Source organism: Odontesthes bonariensis, chromosome 12, assembly GCF_027942865.1.
Source record: "Odontesthes bonariensis isolate fOdoBon6 chromosome 12, fOdoBon6.hap1, whole genome shotgun sequence".
Classification (NCBI taxonomy): domain Eukaryota; kingdom Metazoa; phylum Chordata; class Actinopteri; order Atheriniformes; family Atherinopsidae; genus Odontesthes; species Odontesthes bonariensis.
Genome location: NC_134517.1, coordinates 19261408 through 19280369, shown reverse-complemented (window position 1 = coordinate 19280369; position 18962 = coordinate 19261408). Strand labels below are relative to the sequence as shown.

The following is an 18962-nucleotide window of genomic DNA, read 5'->3' as shown; positions in this document are numbered from 1 at the left end:
TAGATGTATCGTATAATTCATGTATTTCTTTATTTTTATCTATCTATTTATAATAAGATATGCTGGGTGTTTTGGTTGAAAAATCACTTCCGCTCAGTCAAACTTGGTCCAGAACTGGCTTTCCAATAACAAACTCGTGCTGAATATGGAAATGAGTCCTGTAGTATGGTGTATAAGCAAGTCATTTCCTTTTGATTTGACCATTCGTTTTCATGATGACAGGAGACTCATTTAAATAAATTGGACTTTGACTGGATCCTGAAAAGTTTCTGGTTCTACACAGCTCTTTATATCCACACAGACATATGCAATGTCTTTTTTTGGTTTGGAAATTTCTCCACAGGACGCTCCAACTCACTGGAATAATCTTCCCTCTTTTTGTTCTGTTGATTTAGATTGTCTTTGTTCTTCATTTGAATCTGTCTTTAATTTACATACACTTCTAAAAATACACTTTTTTAATATTACAAATATTATGAGGACAGTCTTTATTTATTATTATTGTATTTGTCTTCCTTTTGACGTATTCAATTCATACTTTTTGGTTTGATGGTATGAGTGAGAGGGCTTTATGTTTGTATTTGTTTTGTATAGCCTATGTATTTATGTTTGGTCATGCCATACAATGTTGTTTTGTAATATATTTTTGTGTTTGCGTTTATGGAACCTCTTTAAAACAAAATTTTAGAAGGCCAGCCTTGTTAAATAAACAAAGTTACTTCATATTTTTGCCTCTTAAAGCTGACTACACTCAAAGGTTGTATCTGTACCTGGAGGATCCTGTGAAAGCTTCCACATGTTTCATGCCTACCTTGTTTCATACCGGGAAGTTGGAGGTAGCTACTGTTTTGAGGCTGCTACAAAACAAATCCATGGACTCCAACGCCGGTTTAGGTGTGTTTGCGATGTTCTTCGTGTTTGTGTGTATTTACAGTGTTTACCGTGTCACATGGTGGTGGACATTTGCGTCTCGCGGCTGTCCGACAGTAACATTCTCACTGGCACACAGACCTGACCTAGAATTGCTACTTAGAATTTGGGTTAAACCATCGCGCAGGAACGGAGGGGGGTGGGGGGGGAAACGACAGGAAATCTTGACTGGGATGTAATGGAGTAGGACTACTGGAAAGCTTGGGTGAAAGGGGGGAGGCATATTCCTATTTTATAATGTTACCGGGATAATGTTGTGATTTGGTATGTGTGCGGTGTAAATTCGTCCTTCGAGAGAAACGGAAATTAAGCTAGCTTTCCAGGTGAGTGTTTCCTTTTTCACATCTCGCTGGAAAGTGTCGCTACCACGGCTCGCCTCCTGGCAACGGGCACACGCGGGTCCTCCTCCCGGGGACATCTCACTCCGGTATCCGTTCTTCCCCGCTTCTGTCCCCGAAGGCTGGCTAGCAAACCCACGTCGCGTCTGGCCTGGCAGACAGTGAGCTCCCTTTCAGTCGTAAATGCCGTTTTTTCCAGCGCAACAAAAGCGGATTATTCACGATGTTTTCAGCATGGTGTAAAACCCGCGGAGAAATATTGGTTTTTACCCCATTATACTGGAGGACCGCCCGTGCTTCGTGAAAATGAAAAAAGAATACAATGCAGCATGCATGTTCTGCATTCCCCGGGAGCACCACACCGTTGGTATTGTATTTCCTTTATTTAAAATGTGTTTGATATCATTTCTAAACGTGTAACGAGATTATAGGCCTCGGCTTCTGATTGTGTCGGCCAGCCCTATCATCTGCCGAGCGATTTAATTGTTACATTGTTAACGGAGCTAGCAGAACTTGAATATGAACGTTTGCCCAAGGCGGGCCCGTGTTGTCTTATTATCAGACAAAGCCCCAAGATGAATCTCATACGGGATGTCTTTTTGTGTGCTTGCGGCCGACGTCGTTGTTCTCGCTCTCTGCCGCCGTCCACTGCCTCCCTCTTCGGGGAAGACTTTGTTTGCGCTGGCCGAGGCTCCATGAATGCGAGTGCTGAAGTCCTCCCTTCCCCCCAGTTCTCTGGCGAAACAGGAACAACTTCTTTTAGGAAAAAGAAAAAAAGTTCCTGGAGTTTCAAGCGCCATGGAATTACTTTGTCCGCCAAGAGTTGTCCAGAGAGGCGCTGAGATTTCAGGGGGGTGGTGTGTGTGTGTGAGGGAAAGCCTAGTCCCTGCGATTGTTGTGTGCTTTAGGTTTATTTGCAGAGTTTTAGGTTTGTGGATGTCTGTGCATATTTTAAGGCAGACTTCCTCGAGTGGGCCCGTTTGTGAGTAACTTGTGGCTTTGTGCTGCCTTACCTTGGCAAGGCATGAGAGCTAAACATGGCAAAGAATGTGTTCAGGGATTACATTTTTTCATTTAAAAAAAAAAAAATCAATTTTGGTTAAGTTGACTCATGAGTGAAAAGATCCACAGGTCCTTTGGGGGGGTAAAAGTGTGAAGTGAATCCCATACCTCACCTGGGGATTTTTAGTCTAGTCACTTGAGGGATTCATTTTTCTTTTTTCCACTCCTGCTTTTAACAGACAAGCACTGTTATAAAATATTAATCAAATTTCTGTTAAATGTTTGTAACGTGTCATATAATCACTTTCCTAGAGAAACCTCAGCTGGACTTTGAGTCTTTTACCTGGAGATTTTGTCCACATTGAGTTTCTATGAGTAGTTCCAATGAGCAGTCAGGGCGTTCAGACAGTTTTAGAGCATACATACCAGTTGCTGAATCTGAACTGTACTGCTTCCTGTGACAAGACCCTGGTGTCTTCAATCGCTAGGCAACGCTGCTGTCTGCCATTTGTGTATGTCTTTTGCGTTGTCCTTAAGCTAGCGTATCTTTTCCGTGCCTTGCATGGTTGTAAAATCTTCCCCAAAAAAAGAAGAAAATCTATTTTTTTCCCCCACAAACGGTGGGTATTTGTAGGAGGGAGAAGTGCTAAGAAAGCGCTTGATAAGAGTATCACAGGCTGTCTTGTAATCCCTTATGTGCTCACTGGTCGATAACTGAAGTATAAATGAGTGTCTGGGTTACTGTTGTCCCTAATGACATCAGCTGTGCTCTGGATATGTGTTTACTACATGTTGGTCTTGTCAACAAGAGCAACGGAGTGCTTTTCCTTGCCACTTGCTTGTTTGTGTTTCACTCGATAAGCAAAGTTCTTCTCCCTGTGTTTCCAGGTGTGAATGACTTGTGGCTGTAGGTTTTCGTGAGTGGCCCAGGTTCCTGCACAGCCTCTGTGGCTGACTGGGAGGAGTCGAGTGGAGAGCAGACATCAGTGCCCAGGGGACCTGAGGCCTGGTTCTCCATATGAGGCCCTGCTGAAAGGGCAGGGGGGCTTCTGAGGTAACCCAGCTAAACACTGACTCCACCCCCCACCCTTTTTTTTTTTTCTTCTTTTTTTTTTTACAACACCGTTTCTCACATATGTGTGTCCCTCATCCTCACAGAAGGGTGTCTGGGACAGATTAAGAGTAAATGTTTTCTGTCGTCCTCGGTACTATCATCGCTAATAAGAAAGTACAACATGATATTGGAAGATCGTGGGGAGGGGTGGGTGGGTTGTGCGAAGGAAATCACCGAGTTGAGTATGCAGTGCACTATATTTACAGCGAAACACTTGTTTTAAGTTTCTTAAGTCCTGCATAAACTCAGTCTTCTGTGAGGAACTCCTTAAAAACTCCCGCAGTGGTTATTTTGTAAAAACTAAAATGGTCGATCACGTTTCAAACTACTGAGGGACGAGTGAGTTAGTGCACCAGAGAGTGATTTTGGGTACAGCCACCACTGTAGCAGCAAAGTCTTTGTTTTCACTACATGTCAGGATTTAAAAAGAAAAAAAAGAAGCCAAATGAAAAAGAACGACACACATGTTTTTCCATTTTCCACACTGATTGCGTCACAACATCAGTCATGAGGCAAACGTTGCTTCCAAAGACTAACTGGTGCCGCAAATTGATAACTTAACCCTGCTCTGATGCAAAAAGCTCGTCTTTAACATTGGCCACTATCTCTGTGACATTTATCTGTGGAGATGCCTGCACTCTGATGAGATGAGCCTTGAATCGTGGAGCCGTTGCCCCGCCGGGCCGCTGTTGCTGGTCAGGGAATTGGATTGAAGAGAAGGACCTCAGAGCCGTGCTGCTTTCGACTGTCTGCGAAGTGTTTGGTCTCGTTCTCTGATCCTCCCATGCTGAGGACAAAACACGGTCAGGCCGTTCCTTCTGAGAACGCTGTGCACACTGTTTATTTATCTGCTATCTAGTCCGAAGCGTGTTAACCAAAAGCCACAGTGAGGTGAAGAACTCGGAGAAATGGGCATTGATGTAAAGCGGCAAAGGATTTATTTTTTGCCTGTGTGTATTGGCTTCTTGTGTTTCCGTGCGTTTGTTTGCTTCATGGGTTTCCTAATTAAAACTCGCAGGGCTTGTGTTGCGCATGACATGGAGGGATATGTTGGGGAGATGGTTTGTTTCTTTGCTTGTGTAGTGGCAGGCAGGGGGTGGTCCCCTCCTGAGTCATACAGTAGATTCGACTCCACTGTGTCTGTTTTTCTGTTGCTCGAAATGTTTATTTTTACACCGCTGGATCTTATTTTGTTATGCTTCTCTCTTACACTTGAAGTGTTTCCATTAAGGTAACATATTGGTTTTCCATTTACCTGGGACTCAGACTAAGATGTCCATTCACAATTCATTAAAGGATTTAGTTCATCTACTGAATGACTCCTACAGTAGTCAAGCTTCTATAGTACGGTAATCATGTAGAATTCCCCCAGGAGAAGCAGAAATACAATTTTGCATCTAATGTGTAGTTATGCAATTAGTAGCTTAAAAGTATTATTGTGAGCCATAGGTTTGCTTGCAACTTGATTGGATGTGATGTTGAAGTGCAATGAAATTGTAATCAACAGTGTGGGAATCGACACTTTTGACATCGCAGAACGCAATGTAAAGAACAAAATTGGGGCCGTTTCGCACAAGGCTCCGCTAGAGCATCAGAACTCGAGGGTGTAATGCGCACAAGAGGAAAAGTATTTCCCAAAATGATTCCTGAGAGCATATTTGGTCCCATTTACCCATTCCGACCTGTGGCTTGATTTTAAAATCCTACAAAAAGCCGAGCTATCTGTAAAACTTCAAACTGTCAACTGAAAGTTTTATTTCTCAGCTTCTGAAGAAACTACGGACATTTAAATCAAAACCGTGTGGAGTATAATCGCATCTTTTTTTGTAGATTTTTGTCCTCAGTTCTTTCAAACGTATACGTTTGTATTTCGGGACTATTTGTGTATCTTAGAGAAAGCATTGACGTGTCGCAGGTGTTGCATCGGGCCATTCGTCTTAATCTGATTGACCACGTGTCAGTGCTCATCTACTGACAGGGATTTGTTTTGAAAGCCAGACACCGCTGCATCGGCATCCGAAAAACTTTGGTTATATGAAGAATGAAATAGGAGAGCCCGATACCTCGGATGAAAGCAACATTCAAGACGGCAGTACCACTAATCTAAAAGCAAACAGTGTCACGAAGTGAGCAGAAAAACACAAATCATTGCTGTTCTTTGTATGACGGGTAATCAAAAAAACTTCCAACTTAAAAGTTGTGACATCCTGCTGACCTGCATTGGATGAGAAGGAACTTAATTAATCCATTCAGGTATCAGCCAGGTGTTACCAATTCAAGATGATGGTTCTATTAGTAGAAAACTGTGGCCACACAGTCCCAGTATGATTGACAATATCATTAAAATCAGTTGCACTCCGGGGGTGGTTACACTGGCTTTTACGAAAAAAAGAAACTAAAAAAAAACGGTGAACTGACTGATGCTGTTTATCAGTCACAAAGTTTAGATGGAAGAAATGGTATTAAGTGGAAATGGAAAAGTAATGATCTTTCTTTTGTACATCATTTGTCAAAAGACCACGCTACAAATTGTGTTACATGCTAGGAGCAAGTTTGGACTTGTGACAACAAAATGTAAATTGGAAGATGAGTGGGAGGCAGTAATATTGTGAAGAGACACAGGGGCGGATAATGTTCGCATGGATGATACTGCGATGGTTCCCAGAGCCAAAACTAGTTTTGGATTCTTTCGGTTGACGAAGCGATAGAAATACCCACCTTTTGAATGAGTTAAAAAATGAATTGATCTTTTGTATAGTTTCTATGAAATGATGCATTTTTGTAGTAATATTTAAGGAGTACACGAAATGCTGAAGGACATCTTTTTAGGACTCCTAACGCTGCATGTCTATGTATAAATGTGTTTTTCTATTTGCTGAATTCCATATAGCGTTGAGGGTCATGTTCTTCATAAATGTGGGGATTGATACCCGCATCCTTGGGGATGTGTCTGACTGATTCCGACTGTAGCAACCCATCTGCTCCCATGTCTCTCTGCTGTGATTGACAGTCGTGACGCAGACTGGTCGGCATGTAGCGGAGGGGGGTCTTCTCGAACAGGATCTCTCCTGGGTGGAACCCGGGGCTGCTGTGGCTCGTGGTGGCGTCATATATCCACGTAAAAATGTAAACCGGGCAGATTGAGGTTCTCCCCAGCCGCCGGAATGACTGTTGTTGCCGTTTGGCTTTGATTAATGCGGCTCCAGGCCAGCACGAAAAGTGAAAGTAGGGCGGGCACTGGTTTTTATGGCGATTCGTCCACCACAATCAAGCTTGGGAGCCACACTACCTGTTTTTGACCGCATGGTTTATCAGGCAACAATAAATCAAATGTAGTAAGATATATTTGTAATCGCATGAATGGAGCCTGGTTTTGATTTGAAAGCATTTTTGTGAGCCACGGTTACTGTGCCGAAACTTTACAATCAAGTGTCTTTTCTTTTTTCTTTTTTTTTACTAAAGAGAAATAACAATTGGTGTAGTTAAGTGTAGTTAAATCCTTTACGTTCTTTGGTTGAGATCCTGAGAAGTGATGGGTGTAATGCAGCGCTTTGTAGAAAAGGGCCACTACTCGTACAGGTTTCGGAGAAAAAAAAAAAGCAAAGCTTTGCAGAGCTCGATGTTATTTGCACGTCCGAAGCCATTCGTTTTCTCACAGATTCGCCGATGGCCAGAAAACTATTAGCTGACTATGTTGACGTCTTTGCATCAGAAGTTACATTCATAGAGGTCAATTAAGTCATTTTAAAGCAGATTTTCTCTAACTTTAATTAGTTTAACTGGTTCTCGGTCATATGTGAGAGTAAAATTAAATTACTGTTGGCGGCTAAAAACAAAACTTTTCCAGATGAAATAATCGATATGGTCAATTTTTCTCAAAATTCTACTCATCACAACAAAAACTAATCTTAAATTTTAATTATTAAACTTGCATGGTTTTATGTAGGACTGAAGCTTACTATTTATTTCTATTGATTGAGCTTCTGGTATATTTTTTTTGCCATGAGCTGATTAATCTTAACTTTTTTTTTTTTTTGTATAAACAGGATTACGGCGAGTTTGTGTTCGTAAAGCCTTCGCACCTCTTGGGCCTCTGCGCTGAAGTTTCAGAGTTCTGGGATTCTAGGACCACAGGTTCACTTATATGAGAATTTCCCAAAGTTCTTAGGACTTTTATTTCTTCTAAACAGCTTATTAACAGACTCTCTCTGTCCACCATGTTGACTCAAGCTGAACTAAACCTCCACACTGCCGTGCAGGCTCAGTTTAGGCTTTAATGGCAAAGAAGACGAAACAGGAGCAATGTTACGCAGATGGAAGGCGGCACAATAACTGTGTCATGCACAGTAATCATTATCTAGTTTTTCATTGTTCTTGAAGGCCATGATTGTAAACTACATTCAGATTGAATTCATTGCTGACCCTATGCACAAACAAGCGTCCTGCAATTTCGAAATCGGTAGTTTTGTCAGATTAGCCGTTTGCATTTGTTAGCGCAGACAAAGTCTTACTTTGGTTAACACCGAGTTTGTTTAAAACACAATAGATAATCACAAAATGGAGACTCCATGTATCATTCAACCAACGATTGGGCATAATTTACTGTAAGAAAAAAAAAAAAAAAATCCTTAAGCTGCCATCTCTTTGTTTTGAAGTCAGTGGTTATGAAAATATTGAGGCAGTTCACCGACAGCTCTGTCGCGATGAGGAAATTTGATCGAGAGAACTGGGGTAATCCGACATGTAATCACCTGTTAAGAGGAATCCGTTAGTCTGCACAATTTAACACCTAGACAACAGCGTTGTCCAAACTGTCCACCTCTACACTTTCACCAAGTGATAATGAGTTATAGCCCTGTGTCATTTTTTTTTTTGAACTGGAGCTGAAGCCTCTGCTCTGCGTGCGACTTGACTGTAGGTCAATATTTTATCAGTACCCTGCGGTTTTAACACAATTCCGTATGTTTGTTAGCTTGCTATGAATTAGATCAAGATGGAGAAGATTTCTTAGAAGTAAAACGTTGTTGTTGATGAGAGCCACACTGTTCTAGCAGTGCAGTGAAACCCTGACCAGTACAGTAACAGCTGTTTAATAAAATGTTCAGCTAGCTCCATTCACCGCCGGTATGTTTTATGTTTTACACAACTTGGCACGATATATGATCTTGGGGACGGCTGTTTCTCAGGAGGAAGAGCCGTCGGAAGCTCGGCGGTTTGGATTCGCGGCTTCCCCGGACAAAACGTCAAAGTGTCTTTTGGCAAGACACCGAGCCCCACGTTGCCTCCGATGCACGCGTCGGTGTGTGAAAGTGTGTGTTCGTCCAAAAATAAAGGCACTGCATGGCCTGTAAGTTGTGCTGTATGAATGTGTGTGAATCTGGCTTGTAGTGTAAAAGCGCATGGAGTGGTCAACTAGACTAGAAAAGCACGATATGAGTGCAGCCCATGTACCATGTCATGAATTGTTGTGGCGATGCATGTTGTGAGTGAGAAAACTGTGAATCTATGAGGGCTTAAGTGTTATGTGTCACTTGATGTACAGTTCAGTCTCGGCGTTGACACCATGGCTTTCTCTGTCACTTCCCCCGTCAAGTCAGAATCAAACTGTGAGAAACATTGATGTGACCAGTGACTGAATGGCATCGCTTAAACAGATTTTATGAAGCTGTTATTATAGATGCCAAGCATGGGCATAAACAAAGTGAGTGTGCTGTTTCTCAGTTGTGCTCACTTCGAATGTGGCGATCAAAACAATTACAATCTTCTAGCAAGTTAAGTATCGTGGGGAAAAAATGGTCATTGTTTGTGTCACATTGGCAATTTAAAGAAAAAAAAAAAACCTTTTTCAAGGCATCAATTTAAAGTTTTCATAGCAACAGCTGGAGATGCACAACCACATTCAGGCAAGGTAATGCAGAGGAATGGATTATGTTCAGTGTGTTGATCATTTTGGGATTAGTGGGCATCAACACCCTGATTTGCAGATCGGGTCATCACCCCGTTTACCTGAGCTTTATGGGCATTATCCTTTGCATTTTCAACATATTACCATATGGGCAAAAGCTGGTTAAACGGGCTCGTTGCAGTGCATTTACAGTGCGGGGGAACCTAAAAGAGGCTCGGACAGAAATGTACAAGTGAGCTCTGACTCATGGGAACAGTGCTTGCCATGAACTTCAGTGCATCTCAGAAATTATTAGGACAGCTAAGTACTGCTGCATGTGGGTATTTTCTCCAGTATGAGTATGTGCGTGTATATTGCTCTGTGGTTGTATATTTAATTGGACAGGTCTTAGCCAGTGTGTTTAAAATTCCATGGGAATGACACACCGGTGTAAACTGGGGTAATTCATGGAAACAATCTGGCTCATATTCACCGCTAATTTTGTGGCATGATAAAGGAGAGGAAGTATAACCCCATCTATTGTGTTCCTTTGTGTGTTTGTGTGTACTCCCTTTAGTAAAATATAGTTTTACTTGTTTGTTGATTCGCCAGGTGAGAAGAGAGATACCTGAGCTGTGTCTCGTGGCTTGTCAGGTTGAGAAGCCAGTTGCTTCTTTCTTTGCAGCTTTTAATGTACAAAAGCAGTCAAATGCTTCAGATGTTTGCACTTAATAATTCCATGGTGATATTGTGCTGTGGAGCTCGGTACAAGAGCAGCAAGCGATGAACACAAATGTCTTTTAATACTCTACCTCAGTGGTCTGCACAGCCTTTGAAAGGCCTGGCCGTTGGGATTTCCCACAATGCTTGCAGTCAGAGGGAGACGTCCTCCCAGCATGAGCAGGGGAGGAATGTGGCCCGAGTGTGGGAGCAACCGTTCGGGTAGAGGGAGGGAGTCATGGACCAGAGAGCATGGTCAAGAAAAGGGAGGAAAGAAGAGGTCTGCACAGAGGGCAGCATTTTCTCTTAAGCAAGTGGTGTTTTTGTCTTGAGTTTGTCGCTTCAGTTTTAAATGAGGGAAAACCTCTGTTGGAGAAAATACATCCACATGTGTGCTTTTTAGTCATTACTGTCTACAGCACTCCGTCCACTTTTAGATTCAATAGAGAACATTAACACAGCACAGTGATACAACCTTCTGACCAGGGAGTGATGAGATTCGAGTCTGAAATGGACCTCAGGATATTTAGATGACATGAAAAAAAATCCAAAGACGGATGACCAATACTTAGTAGGCATCATTAACACGCAAAGTGGTACAATTTGTAAGTATTTTTCCGGTTTAATGTCTTCTCTTGCGTCTGAAACGCATTGTCTTCTGCAGTGTGACACTGCTGAAAGCAGATGTGCTTCTATACTGTACTCAACCCAAATGAGTCTAGTCTAAATATTCTGTAATTGGCCAAGTTGTGTCACAGGCAGAAGAATTTACCACTTCACAGTTGGACAGTGAAGCAGACTGCTCCACCTCACTAAAGCGCTAGAGGAAAAACCCCAATTATTATTCATAGTCTTGCTAGTCTAAATGGACTTTTAAAAAGGGAGTAAGTAAATGCATTAGAATGACTAAAATCAAGCTTCTCAGAACCGGATTAACACGCCCAAATTATGCAGCTGTAGCTCGACACCATGCATGTATATGCTCGATCAGAGATGGAAAGTTAGAAATATATATATATATATATATATAATTACAGCCGAACTCTCAACGATGCTGCCCTCATTCACATATTTTTCTGCTTCTTTCGTCAGATGGATAAACGCATCACAATTTGCAACTAAAAAGCAGCCGGTAAAATATATTAAGTGCTTCCAGACTGTCGCTCTGCTCTAATAACGTCCTGATTTTGGAATCTTAAAAAAAGAAAAAAAAAAAAAAAAATTTATTGCACATCTGACAAAATCGCCATTCAAGAAACAAAAACAATATGATTGTAAAATGCATATAATCATGTTGGGCTCACCGGGATTGTATGAAATCGAGCTTCTCAAAACCAGACGAACAAACCCAGATAATGCAATTGCGGATTGAGTTACTCCTGCATATGCACGCTCATTTAACGGGTCTAGGAGTTCTGCACATGCCCTACAGCTCAGGATTATATGGTTCGGCTTTATTGATATTGCTGAATCCCCAATAAAACTGCTCTAATTCATAGTTCCCTACACACTTAAGAAATGCTGACTGAAAAATCAGCCCTTTCAAATTGTTTGCCTACCGGTCGCATCAAGCATTTCAGGACGGCGTCATCTGACAAAAATCTCCTTTCGAATAATTAAAAGACATCTGTGCAGTGAAATCAATAATTGGTGTCTGGTATTTTATACCAGTAGACCCTGATTTTCACAGATCTGGTTCCGCATTATTTTTTGCCTTTTTTATATTCAGTGGAGAATTGAGTCCTTGTACGCGGGACACTCCCTCTCAGCCAGGGATGCGGAGACAAGAGGGCAGATGGACAGAGATGGAAGTGCAGGGTGAAGTGTGTGTGAGACGGAGATCAGAGCAAGCCAGAGTGCTGAGTGCCAGTCCTGCTGCTAGAGCTCGCCGCCACGCATGGCACCGTGCCCAGGCGACGCTAGCAGATGTGTCACTAGTGACTCAGCTGTGTGTGCGCGTGCTCATGTCTGGGACACAGACACCCACCCGCATACTCTGAAGAGAGCGACTTGTGTAATGACCCCCCTCCCCCTTCTACTGGTAAATCTGTGTCACTCCTCTCTCCCAGCCTGTTTTCATTGCCACCTCCATCATTGTGATGGACACGGTGAGGCTCCTGTCACCACACCATGATCTGACTGAATGTGACATTACACACATGTCGCCTCCCTGGGGATGGAGGGGCATCGTCTGCCTACCAGAGGAGTAGTTGAATTGAACCAAAGGTCGGGGGGGGGGGGGAGAGTCCTCTTACCCAGACCAGTAAGAAGGTCAAAAGACAAAAAATGTGCAGATATTGCTCACAGAGAGCAGTTAATAGTTTGCAGAATGCAGAAAAAGCTCACAAGTCCATTGTGAACATTTGTGAGGTTTGTCTTGTTAGAAACAGGAGCCTGGTCATAGTTTTCTAGGCAGCGTTCATGCGAGCGTGTCCTTGTTCCTGTCACGTAAGATGTATCATGTCAAATGCGACATGTGCGGCGTCACGGCTCTATCTTTAGTGACACTCGGCATTCTTCACATTCGGCGTGCGCTAAATGCAAATCATGAGTGCAGTGCAGGGTGTGGCAGGTCGGGACAGTGTTCTCAGGAAGTCTCCTCAAAAAGTGAGCGTGCCGGTGTTTCCTCAAACAGGGCTGTATGAAAGTCGAACAGATGCCTCTGTCCGAAAGGCTTTTTAAGCTTTTGATTTTTATTTTCTCTGAGCAGAGTTAATGCTGTATGTTCTGTCTTTATGAAGTTACTGCCTGTTACTGAAGTTACAGCCTCAACAGCAAAGAAAGGTATGTGAGGGATGTCCGTTTTAGCTGAGGTGTAATATTTATTCATTTAAAGCGAGCCTTTGCAGCGTCAAAATGACATAGTGGTAGTAGTAGTACAAACAAGTTTGATTGATTAGTAAAATAAAACTCCCCTTGTGTGAAGAGACGGAGGTTTTGTCTCTTTTTGCTACTTTTTCACAGCATACGGTTCACTGCCGATGGCTGTGCCTTTTGTGTATTCTTGCAGAAAACTGCGAGGAGAGCTGGAAATAATGCTTCTGATATTACCCTAAACAAATAATGGGCTAAAGCAGTTCTTGAGATGGAGGTCTAGCAGACGGAGAGCGGGCTGGGGAGCTAGAGAGCCAGAACAGAGAGCAATTCTCCGTTGTGACTGAACTGCAAAATGGGATTTGCATAAATAAGGCTGAAACATCAGCAGGCGCTTTTGGAGCCAACAGCAGTGCTGAGATGAGGAAAGAGAGATGGACTGTGTGTTTGCATTTGTGTACTTTCCCCTTTTTGAAAATAATGTGCTCATAGCATTGTTGTTTCAACCAGCGGACCAGCTTGGCAGCAAGGCTTAGGGCTCTTTTCTTCTTGGTGATCTGTCACCACACCAGCGGAGTGCACAGGTGGATGCCACACCAGCACAAATTCCTCCTCTTCCCCCCTCAGAGGAATTTGGGTGACGTAGCTGGGAAGGGTCTGCTCTAAGCGGACAGCGTACGATGACTGTTACATAAGCATGAAATGAACGGCTTCCTTTTTGTGCCACCCGCATTAGAGAACCCAAATCTAATTGAACTATTTTCTGCCCTCTTTTCATGTGGATCTTCATATTTGTATCAGAGGCATAAAGCTCATTTTTAGAGCCTCATTATCTTCTTCTTTTTTTTTTTCCATTGGCTCCAACGCACCGCAGCCCCTTGTGCTTGTCAGGATATACAATTTAGTGTATTTACTAGAGATTGAGGAAGAGAAATCTTTATTATCTCTTTGATGCTTTGTTGTGGGTGCTGTTGGTTGTATCATTCACACCTGCGCGCGTGTGTGTGTCAGTACTTTGCTTGTGACAGTCATGTCAGCAAGCTCTCCAATTAGTGTCTCATTAGTGTAGAATTGGAGAGAACAGGTGATTGACAGTTTGTGCCTTTTGTTTCTTTGTGCGTGCACATGCCTGTATGACACATATTTGTGTTGGATTGAGATTCAGGCTCGGATCAAACCTCTCGAAGGCACGCATGCTAGTTGGAGGCCGGCTCTCTGATATAATACCAATTATGCCTAGTCAAGAAAACTAACTGTGTTAATCAAGGGATTCTTTTGTTATCCAAGCCATTGACTACATATATTCTGTTGTGTCCACAACATTGAGAAGAGTTTAAAAAAAAAAGAAAACACACAGACAAAGCAGTTCTTTATGAGACGGCCCGACTCTACTTTTTCTTATTGAATAGAGGAGGCTGTAACTCACGATTTTTGTAACTTTCCTTCGCTGAAAATCATGACCTGTTTATGCAGCACTAAGCAGGGTGTGTGGCTCTCTTAGGGTAAACATTGTTCTTAAACAGGTTCTGTGACGGTTGAGTCACGGCTGCATGAGATTGTGATGTTATATCGCAATGAAAGGAGAGGGGGAAAAAAAACTAATAGCAAAGTTGAAGAAGAGTGAATTTTTCTTGACAGTGATCGCATCCTGATACAAAATAAAAGCAACTCGGAAGAAATAAAAAGTTATTCTTCTAAAAAGGATTGTTGAGCTTGTTTCAACGTCCTTAAATCTGCAAAGGAAACCCCCTCTGTTTCCTGACTGAGCCACCCTTATTGTTGCTCCTTCTCTCAGGAAGAGCTGTCATGGAGAACCATTTGCAGAACCCAGAAAAAAAGGTTAAGGTTCTCGGCAGACTTATAATGCATAGCCGTTTCTCAGTATCCTCTCTAACCCCGGGGATGGAGAAGGCTGCAGAGACGCACACCCCCTCTGGTTGGGGATCTGTTTAGTGGGAGTGGAGAGACTGGCTTACAGGAAGAGGAGGGGTCAGAACAAATGGCCAGGGCAAGCAGCAAAGTGGTAGCTTCTTTCCTCTCTGTCCTGTGATCACGTTGGGTCTAGCTGGAGGCTCTGTTGCCTTACATAGAAAGTGAATACATTGACACTCCCCTTTTTAATCTGCTGTTTTTCCTCGCAACAACATCTTGCTTTTTAATAACGTTTGTTGCTCATTTGATTGAGAGCTCGCATGTCAAAGCCAACATAGTCTCTGTGTATTCAGGAACCTTCAAATCAGAGTGAGTTATGTTACAGGAGATGGACTTCTGCATGTGAAATTCTACTTTTATCTCAAACAGTAGTTGCTGCATTGTGGATGTTGAAGTAAGCATGACTTACTAAGTGATGCATGTTCTGCAGCGTGACGACTGTGGAAGCTGCACGTTTGTAATGTCGATGCTCAGACATTACAGACATTTGGCATCTCTGAGGGAAGATTTTCCAAGACGGTGCACCTCTCTTCCCGTTTGAGTTAGCACTGGTGCCATTCCACTTTTTTACCTTTTATTCCAATCTTTGACTGAGGCTATAAACATGTCCTACATGGTGGGGCAATAAATGAATTGGTTAATTTTACTCCTGGGCAGTATATAGCCTTTTTAAGGCATAAAAGTGCCTTTTTTTTTTTTTTTTTTTTTTTTTAATGATTTATATATAGCATAAAATAGTGCTGCTGGTTAAGATCTAAGTTTATTTCGTGTTACACCACCTTATTCTTCCATGGTTCGGGCCAGTGTTTGCAACTCCACACACAACCTGTGTATCCACTAGCTCACCTGTTATCTAGCAGCAGGAAAACGGGACACTGTGCCGGTCCACCGTGCTGAAGCGTGTGTTTACTGTATACCGTGGATGTGAATGTTTCATTAGGTTGGAAAGGAGGAACAGTTAATGTTTGTGTTGATATTTAATCCATTTCATATTATTTGAGCAGAAGCATGTCCTTCATATTTGTGATGCAAATGATTATGATGCCTGTGGATTTTGTCCCACTCATCGGTATTAGTTTTGTTTAGCGCCGTAGTCTTCTGTTCACGATGGTGTTACTTGGACACCTGAAAACACTGAGTGTGCACACAAGGAAAAAAAAAACTCCAGCTCCTGGAGTTTAACATATAGATTGCACGCATGTTTATTATTTTTTTTTGTCCACTTATTACAAGACAAGTTGCACCCAGATCATGTGTAGTACAGTCGGAACGTTTAAACCGCTCTCCCTTTTGCTTAATTTATGAGTTGGAAAGTTATTTAATCGCACAATCTGAATCATTGCTCTGAACAGCTGGTCATATGCTAAAATATGATCCTTTACGAGATAAGATTGTCAGATCAGAGGTAGTTTTGTTCGTGTTCTTTCTTTTTTCCGTCAGTCATTAACTAAATCAAACAATTCTGCGTTCTGTTATTGAAAGTGATTTGGGTCAGAGTGGGCGTCCGACTGGTCTCTTCCATTCTGACCTAAGTAGGCCAGTGCTCCACTTTTGTGAGCAAGAACGTCAGTGGGAATACCAAACTTGGTCTGTTTTTGGACGTTTTTTGGCATTGTCCTCCCTCACACATTAAAGGGGCACTAGGTAGCATTTTCACCTAAAATTATAGCCTTCAGGAGTTTACCAAAGGTTAAACAAGTCAATGGTAAGCGAATGAAGCCTGTCTCGCTCCCAACAGGGGTCTGTATGCTGAAAATCCCATATTACATTACATTACATTACGGTCATTTTGCAGACGCTTTTAACCAAAGCGACTTACAATAAGTAACTTATGTAACTTTGGCAGGAGCGACCCGCTTCTGAAGTGTCGTGATGCGCAAGAAGAGTCGTTTGTGTTTACGGCAATTAGCTAGGTACTGTATGCTAGCTGTAGTTGTAGCTATGTGTTCGCTTGCGTTGAAGAGCGAACACCAAGCGTTTCCTATTCTGCCTTTCACAGACTGAATATGAAACGTTCGATGTTGGCACTTCCCATCTTTGTGAAATTTCTCCAAGCGTGATCTTGTTCATCTACCATAGTGATCTGCGTTTTAGATCGTAAAGAGACAGGTGATGATGGTGCTCTAATTCCTCCTGAGTTCGAGACGTAGCCTAGCTTCAGAAATACACGGACTGACCTGATTAGAATAAGAATAGCGTTTTGATCCGAACAAGAATTGTTATCTACACATGAAAATGGATTCATTTGTTCGGATTATGATTGTAATCGGAATAGTGTAGAGCTAGTCTGTGTTTATTGCGGCGTGTAGGTTGGTAGTGCCTGCGCGCATCTGTCTCAGATGTAACTTTTGTAAGTGTCTGCTAATACAAAGGAATCACTCCACGAATACACCATGATGAGGGAAGAATCCCATTCAAGATCAGCAACAGTCCATCCATCCATCCATTATCTTCCGCTTGTCCGGGGATCGGGTCGCGGGTGCAGCAGCCTGAGCAGAGAAACCCAGACGTCCCTGTCCCCGGCTACTTCCTCCAGCAACAGTATTATAGCAAATTATCTTGAGTTCTCGCTTCAGAAAATCTCTGATTATAGTATCTTACATGGGCAGTCTACACTTGTGAATCATGACCTAATTGCACTGACTAAATAACACAACGGCAGCATTCGCCACAATGTTTAGTTAGTGGATGTGTATAATACAAAGGTGGGCATTTTTACGACAGTGTAGAATTTCAGGTTGACCGAGATCGCTATACTGCCGTTAAACTACCTTGTATCCCTTTACGTGTTTACGTGACACCAGAAAAGAAAAAAACCCAAAACGATTGCGTCCGTCTGACCAAACCGACTTTTTAAAATTTATGTAAACACGTTAGTTAATTGAAATCTTACAAAATTAAGCTTTTCAAAGCCAGACTAACACCAAGATAATGCGATTAGTGGTGAAATCACTCTGGCATGTCCACGCTTAACAAGAGTCAAATGAGGAGCCACAAGTAGATCTTGTAGTACTGTGATGCTCCATTCTGCAAAATGGTGTGCAATATTTATTTATTTAGTTTACCTGACAGAGTAAACCTTAACAGCACGCCTAATTGAGCAGAAGCTGGCACTTTTAAGTGTGTTAGGTCAGCTTGAGACCACACCAGGATTACTTGTGTACTGTGTATTGTATCAAACCACGTTTTAACGCAAAGTGGAAATGTCATTTGACTCAAACGCCAGTTTGCGCACACCTTTTGTAAATGTCCAACAATTAACCCAGCACTTGAATGAAGAGGCTCCCCTCCTCTACAGTGTTTTAAAGGTTAGTCTCATCAGAATAATTTAGACACTGTTCCCGTGGAGAAAACGGCTCATACTTGTGTGCAGTCGTGGACCCGACTGTTGTAAATCTCATCTCCTGTAGACCACAGATCGGTGAGGGTTGCCGCAGAAGCAGGAGTCAGTGTGTTTGTCTGCCCCCTCTCAAACACTCCACTCCACCTCCCTCTCCCCAGGGGAACTCTGGAGCCGGTTACAACCTGGAGTGTTTTGGAAGAGCTCCTAAATATTTTCAGGATGACAATGTAATCTGACTGACTGGCCTGCTCTCTTGAACAGGATACTCGTGCGGTCCTCCCTCTAACGTATAGTGGTTGGTTTGGATCACAGCACCAGCTCTTACGCTCCTTATCACCCCAGTCAACATCCCTGTGGTGCCGACTAAATGATATTTTGTTTATGTAGGCCATTAGCAGTAGTGACAATTTGAAAGATTAGCAATATAACTATACCGTGGTGATGAAACTGGAAATAAATCCTCTTTTTAAGAAATACCATCCCAAATTTGAGCGCTCCCTGGTTAACACTACTACCTGACCAACATATACATTGTTACAATGTATCTAAGATGATTGTCATCTTGGGATTTAAATATTCTAACCGATATGATCGCTAAGCGTTTGCATTGTAGTTCCTGTTAACATCCGTTTGCTTGTCTCCCGCTGCCTCTGCTCTCATATGTTGTTTTAATGCATCAGAATCCCTTATGAAGCTGTTTTTATTGATGGTTTTTCTGTTATCAGCACAGTGAGTCAGAGATTGGGACTGAAATAACACGCGTTTAATGCCACACTTTAATCCGCAGTTGCTGATTTTTAAAAATGTGACGTCGTCAAAGTCCAAGCTGAGATCTGAGCCCAAGAGCTGGTCACATGAAATTAAATTCTCAGACAGCTGCTGCTC

General features: G+C 42.4%; 1 protein-coding gene across 4 annotated transcripts in view; it reads left to right on the top strand.

Annotated features, from left to right (window-relative positions):
* The first annotated feature begins 1088 nt into the window (after positions 1-1088).
* bcl9 (BCL9 transcription coactivator) overlaps positions 1089-18962 on the top strand; it is a 30042-nt gene continuing 12168 nt past the window's right edge. The window contains exons 1-2 of one of the 4 annotated variants that reach the window (XM_075479495.1): positions 1089-1253; positions 3159-3324. The gene's annotated coding sequence lies outside the window, so the exon portion shown is untranslated. Of the gene's footprint in view, positions 1254-1315; positions 1636-3158; positions 3325-12717; positions 12773-18962 lie in introns of those variants that run through there. The other 3 variants (XM_075479496.1, XM_075479497.1, XM_075479498.1) reach the window with 3 other exon arrangements.